Here is an 11,997-nt window from a genome sequence, read left to right as displayed (position 1 = left end):
GTGGCCGCCCATCTGTCCCCTCCCCCCCATTGTCCCCAGAGTCAAGGGGGATGGGAGGGGGTTGTGGTCCACTGCAGTCTGGATCCTCCCCCTCCATCTTCTTGGAGGGAGCTGGTTGCCATGGAGACAGAGAAGAGGCAGAGGGATGCAGGGAGATACTGGGGTCAGGCAGAGATCCACACCTTAGACCTTTGAGTCACATGTAGTCACACCACACAGGTATATATATCCCAACATCCGTGGAGTAAGGTGTGAAATTCCCCCCAACACACACAGAGTCACACAGGCCCCCCCTGCAGACACACAGGTGCACACTCAACAATTTTACACGGGCACACTCTGATGTATGAAGAAGACTCACAGGGAATAGGCATACACACACATACACACATACCCATAATGCATTATGCACATTCACAAAGCCACGCCACAGGTTCTTATGCACAAATGGATACATAATCTAATATCTGAGTATGTCCCAGGTGCACCTATTCAGAGTCAGAACAAATCCACACTTGGTCACACACATGATGAGAAGTTACACGTACAGGATCAAAGCTACAAGACATATACAACCTATGTTACATAAGGCATACATGTTAGTGACATGATATATAGACTGACAGACTCAGTTGTGTCTTCCACACTAATTGGGGAATCACACACATTTAGATGCATGGCCCACGTAGACTAATGCACAAAATGCATGGGACCTCGCAGGCCACTCAGCAACACACACGGCACACATGGAGTCCGGGTGTTGCTCAGCCCCCACCCTCAAGTCATGCCTGCAGCCCCAGTTCCACACACACCCCCCAAGCCCTCCCATTTGGACACACACAACAGCACGGTCGGTCACGCACTCACACTCACACACAAACACAAACCTCCTCCTAGATATTTTTAAACCCAGGCTAGTTCTGCTGCTATGGCAACCGCCCCAAACCCATTGCCATAGCAACACAACGTCAGCCTTCCAAGCACCAAATCCTGGGGGATTGCAGGGCCCCAATCAGAGGCCGGTGCAGGGGGAGGCTGCACCCTCTGCCATCATCTGTGCCACCCCAGTACCCCCACCCTAGAGACTTTAGGGAAGCAGTCACCCTAGGCTGGGCAGGGATACCAGGGATACAAGACCCCCAGACTAGGCTGGGGGCAAGGGCAGCTCTCAACTTGCTTTCTCCTCCTGCCCCACCAGAGCTTTATGGAGGGGCTCATGGGACAAAAGTCAGCCTGTACTGGACACACACAAGCCTGGCTTTGAAACCTGGCTCTGCCATTTACAGGCTGTGTGACTTGGGCATGTCCTTACCCTCTCTGAGTCTCCTGTTCCTTAATTCGGAAAATGTCGTTGCTGCTGATACTAACGTCCCGAAGGACTATTGTGACTAGGTGGTTAAAAGCCCAGGCAGATCTGCATCTAAATTCTGACTCTCCTGCTTCCTAGCTGTGCGAACTCAGGCAAGGGCCTCCCTTTCTCTACGACAAACTTGGGGGGCAAATAGTAGTCTAATTACATAGAGATGTTGGGAAGATTCCCAACCAAGGGGTGTGGCCACTGATCTAAGAACTTTACACTTATCCCAACTTATTTAAGTCTTGAGCATGGCTTTATGGGTAGTTACCATTATTATTCCTATTTTGCAGTAAAGGAAACTGAGGTTCAGCGAGCTTGCCTCAGATCACACAGCTACAAAGTTTTGAAGCATGAGATTTGAACCCAGACAGTCGAAGATGCGTCCTTAGCCATTTCTCTCTCTTACCTCTCAAAGAGGGGAGTTTGGAGAAGAGTGATAGAATGGTGGATTCTTGGAAATGCTTTCTGGCCTCGATTTTCTAGCCTGCAAAATGGGGGTTCAACCAGTACTGCTGGCTGGGATGTTGAGGGATCTCTGAGGCAGCTTGCACCTGGAGGCTCTGGGGATGAGCTGGCACAGCTGAGTTCTTTGTGTAGGTGGGGAGCAGACTAGGAGGGGCAGGGCCAGTGGGCGAGTGGGCAGGCTCAGGGAGGGAGGTTGGCTGGGACTCAGGCCCTGCTCTCCTCCTTCACAGCCTGGTGACCTCAGGCATGGGCTTTCTTCAGTATGAGCCTCAGTCTCACCATCTGTCAACTGGGAATCATTAACAGTGCTTGGGGTGTGGCCGGGAGTCCAAGACCAAAGCAGATAAAATCACTTGGCATGGGTCCCAGCAAAGAGAGAAATCTAAGCTGATATTAACATCATCCATCCAGTCTGTACATGGGATTTAGGAGAGGCAGTTCTGTGTAGTGCAGGGTTTGGCAAAATGTTTCGACCCACAGTAAGAAATACATTTACATCATGATTCCAAGGCATATGACACTGAAACAAAAGTTTCTTTTTTTTAAAAATTTTATTTGTATTTTGGCTGCGTTGGGTCTTCCTTGTTGCGCGAGGGCTTTCTTTAGTTGCGGCGAGTGGGAGTTACTCTTCGGTGTGGTGTGCGGGCTTCTCATTGCCGTGGCTTCTCTTCTTGAGGAGCACGGGCTCTAGGCACACAGGCTCAGTAGTTGTGGTGCAAGGGCTCAGTTGCTCCGCAGCATGTGGGATCTTCCCGGACCGGGGATCAAACCCATGTCCCCTGCATTGGCAGGCAGATTCTCAACTACTGCGCCACCAGGGAAGTCCCCAAAAGTGTCTTGAAATCATATTTCACCTATACCTTAGTCTATACTATGTCTATACTATGTGCACAGACTCTGATCTAGTCTAGGCTACTGAAAAATGCTGGTTGATTTCACAGTCCACTAACCAGTTGTGACACACAGTATGGAAAACCCTGGAGTGGAGGTTACGAGGTGGAATCCTGGAATCGTTGGAGGATTTTAAGCAGGGGAGTGACATGGGCATCAAAGGGGCAATGGAGGGGAAGGAGCCAGCCTGGGGGCTGGGACTGAGCCAGAACAGACTCCAGGGAGGAGGGGTTCTTTGCCTGGACCCCAGTAGGGCCAGGAGAGATGGACGGGTGTGATCAGAACCCAACATACAGGGCTTCCCTGGTGGCGCAGTGGTTAAGAATCCGCCTGCCAATGCAGGGGACACAGGTTCGAGCCCTGGTCCGGGAAGATCCCACGTGCCGCGGAGCAACTAAGCCCATGCGCCACAACTACTGAGCCTGCGCTCTAGAGCCTGCAAGCCACAACTACTGAAGCCAGTGAGCCACAACTACCGAAGCCTGCGCGCCCAGAGCCCGTGCTCCACAAGAGAAGCCACCACAATAAGAAGCCCGTGCACCACAACGAAGAGTAGCCCCCGCTTGCCGCAACTAGAGAAAGCCCGTGCGCAGCAACGAAAACCCAATGCAGCCAAAAATAAGTAAATAAATAAATAAAATTAAAAAAAAAAAAAAAAAGAACCCAACATACAGAGCAGTTAACGCAGGGTATCGCACACAACGTATAGTAGCTACAAGTGTCAACCTTAAAGGCAGATCCTCACTCATCCACCTAACAAAAAAATTTTTGAGCACTTACTATATGTTGGGCATTGTTCTAGGCACTGGACATATGGCAGTAAACAAAACAGACACAAATTCCTGACCTCATGAGCTCACATTCTGGAGGTAGACAATAAACAAGCAAAAGAAGTAAAACAGTCTGTTTGATGATGGTAAATGCCATGAAGAAAAATACATTAAAGAAGGGGGATGGGGGATTGGGGTGCAGGTGAATGGAGGGAGGCTGCAGTTTGTTTGGTTTTGTTTGTTTGTTTGTTTTGGCCAAGCAGCGTAGCTTGTGGGATCTTAGTTCCCCGGCCAGGGATTGAACCTGGGCCCTCAGCAGTGAGAGTGTGGAGTCCTAACCACTGGACCACCAGGGAATTCCCTGCAGTTTTAAACAGAGTGACAAGGAAGGCTTCGCTTGAGGGGGTGACATTTGAGCAGAATATGAAGGAGGTGAGGGAGTGGGCCATGTGGGTCTCTGGGGGAAGAGCAGGTGCAAAGGCCCTGAGGCTGGAGTGCACCTGGTCTGTTGGAGGAAGAAGGAGGAGCCCAGGGAAGCTAGAGAAGAGTGGGGAGGGGAGAGCAGGAGGGATGGGGCCAGAGAGTTAGGCAGGGAACACACTGTATCTGCCTTGAGGGCCACTGTAAAGACTTAGCTTTGACTCTGAGTGAGATGGGCAGCTTGGGAGGGTTTTGAGGAAAGATCTCAGTTGACTTAGGTTTTATCACAAGATCCTTCTGGCTGCACGTGAAGAACACTATGTGGGGGGCTGGGGTAGAAGTAAGGAGCCCAATGAGGAGGTGAGAAGTGCTGGTGGCTGGACCAGGGCGGTAGATAGCAGTGCAGCTGGGGAGACATCACTGGAGTCCTAGGTCTCCCACGTGACTTTGGGCAAACCATTTCACCTCTCCAGAGCCTCAGTTTCCCCATTTACAAATGGGAGTGATAATAAAGCACCCACCTCTCAGGGCTCCTGTCTGGTCTCTGTGTGGCAGAGCATGAATAGCCCTTGACACAGAATGTGTACTCAACAAACATTGCCTGCCATTGTCACTGATATCATCCTCCAGGCTCCCAGAGCAGGGAGGTTCTGTGTCCTGTCCAGTGGGGCAAGGATGGGCTTTGGGAAGGAGGATGAAGGGAGGAGGTCTGATCTTGAGTGATGATCTTATATTTACCTGATTCTGGGTATATTTGAGTCAGAGAATCTTGGAGCAAAAATTCTTGTGCTGAGGGGGACTTGAGGGTCTTTTATTCCTAATAGCCTTTTTTGTAGGATGGGGAAATGAAGATCTGGAGAACAGTTGTATCTTGCCCAGGAGCCCACAGTGAGTTGGGGGCTGAGCCAGCGCTAGACTCCATCCCCCTCTCCTGTCTCTCAAGCCTGTGTTCCCGATCCTGGCTGCCTCCTTGGTGATCATGGCATCTGACCACATACCCTCCTCCCCCCACCCCCGCCAAGCCTCAACATCTTCCTATGACTTCCTACTGCCTCTGGGATAAATTCCAAACTCTCCCAGTCGCTCGGGCCAAAAACCTTGCATTCGCCCTTGACACCCCCTCTTTCCCTCACACCCACATCCAATCCAACAGCAAACTTTTGCTGCGGCACCTTTAAATTCCAAGTCTGACCCCGTCTCGCCACCTCTATCAACATCACCAAGGTCCAGGCCCCCATCGGCTCCCATCTGGACTCCCACAGGGGCCCCTTTCCTGGGATCCTGGCTTCTGCCCTTGCCTATCCTTTTGACAGAAGCTGAGCCATCCTTTAAAAAGGCAAGTCAGATCAGACACTGTGCTGTATGCAAGAGAAACAAAAATGGGGTATCTGTAAGAACACTGAGGAACGATATAGATTTCTTGCCTTAGGCCTGGTGGAGGGAGAAGGAGCTTTCTTTGCATCTTTCCACTGCGTGTGGATGGGGAAACCAAGGCATCAAGAGGTTAAGTCACTTGCAGCAGAGCTTGGAACTGAACTCTGGCAGCCTGGCTGATGAAGCTACCCCCTTAACTTTATCACACTGCCTCTCTTCCTCAGTAGTTCTTCTCTTTTCAGTTGAATTTCTAGGTACACCCTTACCCCCTCTATAACCTCCCCCCTCCCTGGGAACTTCCATGCTTCTCGAGCTTAGAACTACCAGTGCATAGGCTGAAGCTGATTCTACACAACCACCTTTGGTGGAATTTAATTTTAGTAATTTCCCCCCTTCATCTGCCCCCTCCCATAGGCACCCACTCTAGCGTGCTTAATTTGGGGCCCCCAGTCCTTCTATTCTTTTACAGAGATCCCTATGTATCCTTAAGGTCAGTTTTGTTGTCTGTGTTTTAAATTTGCAAAAATGTCACTGAGCGAAGAAACTCATTATCTTTCTTTGTGTGTGTGTGTGTGTGTGTGTTATTTTTGTTTGTTTGTTTTGAGAGCTCTCGATGTGGCTGTGCTTATTTCTAGCTCCTGAGGAGTGAGTCTTATAGACTCTGGAGAGGCTGCCTGGGTTCAAGTCCCAGCCCGGCTGCCCACGAGCTGAATGACCTCGGGCAAGTTATTGAACTTCTCTGGGCTTTGGTTTCTCTATCTGTAAAATGGGGGTTGTTAAATCATGGTACCTTTCTCACAGGATCGTTGCAAGCTGACATCTTAAAGCATTTAGGCAGCATTATTAAGCATGGCATGAATGTCAGCTTCTACCTCTTATACTGCTGTGGGATGTTCCAGGATATATTTTCCATTCCACTTATTTAAAAATTTATTTTATTGAAGTATTGTTGATTTACATTCCATTTTTTGAGACTTAATGATGGACATCAAATTCTTTCCAACTCTTTGCTACCTAAACTCCACTCAAGGCTCATCCTCATACACACCTCATTTGGACAGTGGGGAAATGAGGTTGGCCGGCATCCTCAGATTTAATTTCTCAAAGTATTGTCAGATTGTTCTCTGGAAAGGATACACCTATTAATACTTCAGTGCCCAATGACCTGTTCTTCCACATACTTCTCCAGAACTTGGTGTTCTTAGACTGTCTAATTTTGGCCAATCTAATGGATTTGAAAGTATTGTTGGGCTTCCCTGGTGGCGCAGCGGTGAAGAAGCCGCCTGCCAATGCAGGGGACACGGGTTCAAGCCCTGGTCCGGGAAGATCCCACATGCCACAGAGCAACAAAGCCCATGCGCCACAACTACTGAACCTGCGCTCTAGAGCCCGCGTGCTACAACTACTGAAGCCCACGCACCTAGAGCCCGTGCTCAGCAACAAGAGAAGCCACCGCAGTGAGAAGCCCGTGTGCAGCAACGAAGACCCAATGCAGCCAAAAATAAATAAATAAAATAAATAAATTTATTTTAAAAAAAGAAAGCATTGTTTTGTGTACTTTCTTATGTAGATCAATTAAGCTTCTCTGGGTTGCTTTAGTTTGCATCTCCGCTCAGAATTACTACAAACTTACCTGTGTGTGTCGGGGGGGGCAGGGGGGCTTTGAATGCTAACAGTTTAATACTTTAGCCACTGTCACAGTAAACAAGGGAACATAATAGTACCTCCTTCCTATATCGTGATGATAATTGCCACTGTTTATTATATGTTTACTACATGGCAGGCACTGTGCTAAGGACTTTATCTGTATTAACTCATTTATTCTTCACAAAAACACTATGAGGCACATGCTCCTGGTATCACGCCCGTTTTACAGATGAGAAAACTGACACACAGAGAAACTGACTAGACGGAGCAGAGCTGGGATTCAGACCCAGGCAGACACGCTCATTCACCACCTCACTACCTCTGAATGAGACAATGCAGGAAAAATACCTGCGGCTTAATGAAGCCTCTGAATTATCACAGCTATAAAAATTTTACAAATTTGTAAAAATTTGTAAAATTCGTAAAATTTTACAAATATAGTAATAACAGCATGTCACATTAAAAAAATCATGTTAGAGTGTGTGAAACCCGGAAGGGACTCACCTGGACCTCTGTTCCCCCATCCTGTAAAGGGATAAGGGATAAGGGATAAGGGATAAGGGATAAGGGATAAGGGATAAGGGATAAGGTTGGACATAATCCTGATCCCTATTCTTTTCACAGACTCTCTGTCTTCCCAAATCAAAGCACTTACTGCTATTACAGTTGCCTTCCTTTCCAGCACTCACCAGGTACCAGGTCCTGTTGCTAGCTTTTATGTGAATGAGATTGCAGGCAATTCTCACCTAACTCTCCTTCTCATCTGCCATGTGCCTGCACCTGCTGAACGTGGCTAGACAAAAACACACACTGCAGTGAGCCTGAGTTTACCGTAATTTCATGCCTGGAAGCCCCGCTCATGCCCATTCACTCTCCCACATTCCTGGAAGCATGTTTCACACCTTCTCCTCCCTCCTTCAACCTCTACCACCTCCTCTGTGCCCTCACTCTCACCCTTGACCCTGCTCCCGTTTTAAATCCATCAGAAGAGAATTTCCGCAGATTCCCAACATATTTATCCCAGCTACCTGTACCAGAGACCCTATTCTCAGCCTTCCCTCCTGCTAATGATGGAAACCACTCCTAGCCAAGGCCACTCCTTCACGTGTGCACTACATTCCATCCCCTCTCGCCTACTCAGGGATGTAAATCAAGCAATTCTCTCCTCTCCTGTATCATCAATTCTCCCCTCTCTTCTGGATCATTCCCATTGGTGTAAAGACACGGTGTAATACAAACAAGCTTTATGAACCCCGTCTAGCTGCAGCTCCAATGATGTGCTGCTTTTTACAACAACAAAACCCTCCAAAAAAGTTACCTGTACTAATATCTCCAATTCCTTTCCTTCAGTCCTTCTTGAATCACTCCAGTTAGGGTTTGGCTCTGCCACTTGGCCAAATCACCCCTTGAGGTTATCAGGAACCTCCCTATGGCTCGATTTAATAGTTCAGTGCCCTGCCCACACATTACTTGAGCCTTCTCTCAGACAGTCACACCCTCTTCCTAGGTTTATTTTCATCCCTTGACTTCTAAGACATCCCACTCTCATGAATTCCCTCCTATCTCAGTGGCTGTTCCTTCTCAGACTCCTTTGTTGTTTCTTCCTCATCTTTGGGGTCTTTAAACATTGGAGGGTCTTGGGGCTCAGTCTTTGGTCCTCTTCTCTTTTTTTCTCTCCACTTACTCCTTTGGGGATGGCCTCCCAAATTCATTCATCTATCTATCTATCTATCTATCTACCTATCTATCTATCTACTTACCTATCTATCTAGGTTGGACCTCACCGTTGAATTCAGACTCATCTATTCAGCTACCCTCTCAACACTTCCACTTGGAAATCTATTAGGTACCTCAATGCATCCAAAACCAAACTCCCGATCCCCACTCTTCCCCTGCCTCCCGCACCTGCTATTCATCTAATCTCAATAAATGGAAACTTCATCTTGGCAGCTTCTCAGCTCAAAAACCTTGCAATCATTTTTGACTCCTCTTTCTCTCCCTCCCAACACCCAATCCATCAGCAAATTCTGTCAGCTCTACCTTTAGAAGAGATGCAGATTCTAACCACGTCTTTCCACCTCCACTGCTACCACCCTCAGAAAAGCCACCATCATCTCTCATGTGAATGATTTTTTGGGTTATCTTTTGCTTAAAAAATTGTTTTATTGAGGTGAAAGCCACACACCATAAAATTAACCATTTTAAAGGGCACAGACCAAAGGCATTTCATACATTCACAACGTGGTGAAAACATCATTTCTATTTAGTTCCAAAACATTTTCATCATCCCCAAAGGAGACCCCACACCCATTGAATGATTCCCCATTCCCCTCCTTTCCACCCCCCCGACTCCAGTGCCTGGCACTGCTAATCTGCTTTCTGTCTCTATGATTTGCCTATTCTGGACATTTCATACAAACGGAATCATACAATATGTGACCTTTTGGGTCTGGCTTCTTTCACTTAACACAGTGTTTCAGGGTTCGTCCATGTTGTAGCGTGGATCGGTACTCCATTCCTTTTTATAGCTGAATAATACTCCCTTGTATGGATAGATCACATTTTGTTTATCCTTTCATCTATTGATAGACACTTGGGTTGTTGCCACCTTTTGGTTATCATGAATGGTACTGCTATGAAGATTCATGGAAAGTATTTGTTTGAACACGAGTTTTCAGTTCTCTCGGGTATATACCTAGGAGTGAAATTGCTGGGTCATTAGATAATGCTATGTTTAACTTTATGAGGAACTGCCAAAATGTTTTTCCCAGGTTGTACCATTTTATCTCATCGGAATTATTCTAACAGCCTATTCTTAACAGAGTATGACTGCTCAAGACATGAGTAAAATTATGCCCCTGCTGCCCTCCACCGTCAATGGGTCCCTTCTCACTCAGAGCAAAGACCTCACAATGGCTTTTAAGACCCTACACAACTTGGCTTCTGGATCCCCCCCAGGCTTCTTCTACCACATTCCCAGTCACTCAATATTGACCTCCTCACTGTTCTTTTTTTTAAAAGACGTTTATTTATTTTTATTTTTTGGCTGCACCGCATGTGGGATCTTAGTTCCCCAACCAGAGATCGAACCCGTGTCCCCTGCAGCGGAAGTGCCAAGTCTTCACCACTGAACCACCAGGGGAGTCCCCTCACTCTTCTTTAAATGCATCAGGCATGCTCCCAACCTCAGGGCCTTTGCACTCACTGTTTCCTTTTCCTGGCATGCTCTACCCCTGGACCACAAGGCTGGCTCCTTCACTTACTTCAGGTCTCTGCTCTAAGCCAGCTTCTAAGCCAGCTTCGCTGAGACACTTCTTTGGCTATCCTGTCCCCTTTACTCTGCTTTATTTTCTTCACAGCACTTATCACCACCTGACATTTATTTATTTGCATTTTATTGTCTCCCGTTCACTAGAGCATGGGCTTTTTCTGCCTGTTCACTGAGGTACCTACTCTCAGCACATAGTGTCTGGAATATAAAAAAGTGCCTGGAACATAGCAGGTGTTCAGTAAACAGTTGATGAATGAATGAATGCACTGAAATCCCTTTACAGATGAAGAAAGCGAAGTTCACAGAAGACATATGGCTTATGGACAGTCCCAAGCTGGTAAGAGGAAGCCTTGAGAGATTATTTTTTTTCCATACGCTTTGGGATTCTAATCCAGGTCTCTCTGATTGCAAAGCCCCCAAATTCTTAATAGGACTCTTTAGTGGACTTTATGTCTGGGCCTCCTAATAACCAAAAATGTTAGTCTTTTAGCAATACTCAATCTATAGGTGGGAAAACTCACACCCAGAGAGGGAGGGGGTCCCCACAGCCAGTTGGTGGCAGTGTCAGGACTAGCTATTATGCTTCAGGGCAGGATTTCTGGCATTAGCCTCTGGTACACAGTGGACATTCAATTCAATAGATGCATGATGACAGGTATTCAGAGTGGATTTATAGTAAAGCTCACATAAGCTTCAGGGCCCCTGATTTGCATAGGCCCTTCCATGGCCCTAGCAAGGTGTTCCTGTGGGCTGATGTTTTTTTTAAATTCACAAAAGGAAGGTATTTAAAATGCAGCTGGTTAAGACCACTGGTTTTTCCCAGTTCTATGTCCCCCTGTTGCATTTCTCTCTACCACGGGTGGGGCTGGAGTCACCTTGGTTACTGGTGGGATCTAGGTGAGGGGAAGGTGAGTTGAGGATACATTCAGGTTGGGTTTCATGGGATGTTTTGATGTGGTTCATAGACACTTTCAGCTGTACTTACATTACCCAACTAGTTGTCCTGGTGTCTGGAATGGCTTCCAGAATAATCTTATTGTCCAAGGTGCTAACTCACTAGTTACAAGGCCAGTCTGTTGTGGTATGAATGGTCCTCTAGTGGTCTACTCCAGAAGCACCTGCATAATGAAAGGGAGTCAAGAATTAAAAGGACTGAGCTAGAAGCTAGTCTGTGGAAACATTTTCCAAAACATGTAGCTTACATGAGTTAAACTTTATGAAAGTTTTCACAAATTTCCAAAAAACTTAGATGACATCACCAATACTGACTTGTGAAGCTGAACTTTTTCTAAATGATAATGACTAAAAAAAGTTCCATCAAGTATGCTAGAGGAAAGATAATTTACTTTTCTCTTCTCTCTGCAGATCAGGATATTATGAAATAAGTAAAAGCAGCCAAAAAAGTAGGAAACATACCACACAGGTGTGTCAGGTAGTTAATAAAAACACTACCTTATCTTTGGGGATTTTGCAATGTTTGTGGTATTTGTCAGCTCTTTTAAATATGTACCATTTAAAAGTAACAATAACAATATTAAAAGTACAATAACAATTATTTCATATTTAAGTAAATTTTCATGTTCATACCCAGTTTTGTGTTAGTGATTTTGTATTCCTTTTCTTTTTTTTTTTTTTGGCAGAGGCAGGATTTATTTTTATTTTTATTTTATTTTATTTTTTTTCCACACACACACACACACACACACACACACACACACACTGTATTTTATGTATTCCTTTTCTTTTTTTTTTTTAAGAAAGAACTCTCCCATTCTTTTTTTTTTTTAATTATTTATTTTTAT

The sequence above is a fragment of the Balaenoptera physalus genome (assembly GCF_965194825.1).
Source record: "Balaenoptera physalus genome assembly, chromosome: 19".
NCBI lineage: Eukaryota > Metazoa > Chordata > Mammalia > Artiodactyla > Balaenopteridae > Balaenoptera > Balaenoptera physalus.
The sequence above is the reverse complement of the archived record's forward strand: the minus strand, read 5'-3'. Positions refer to the sequence as shown.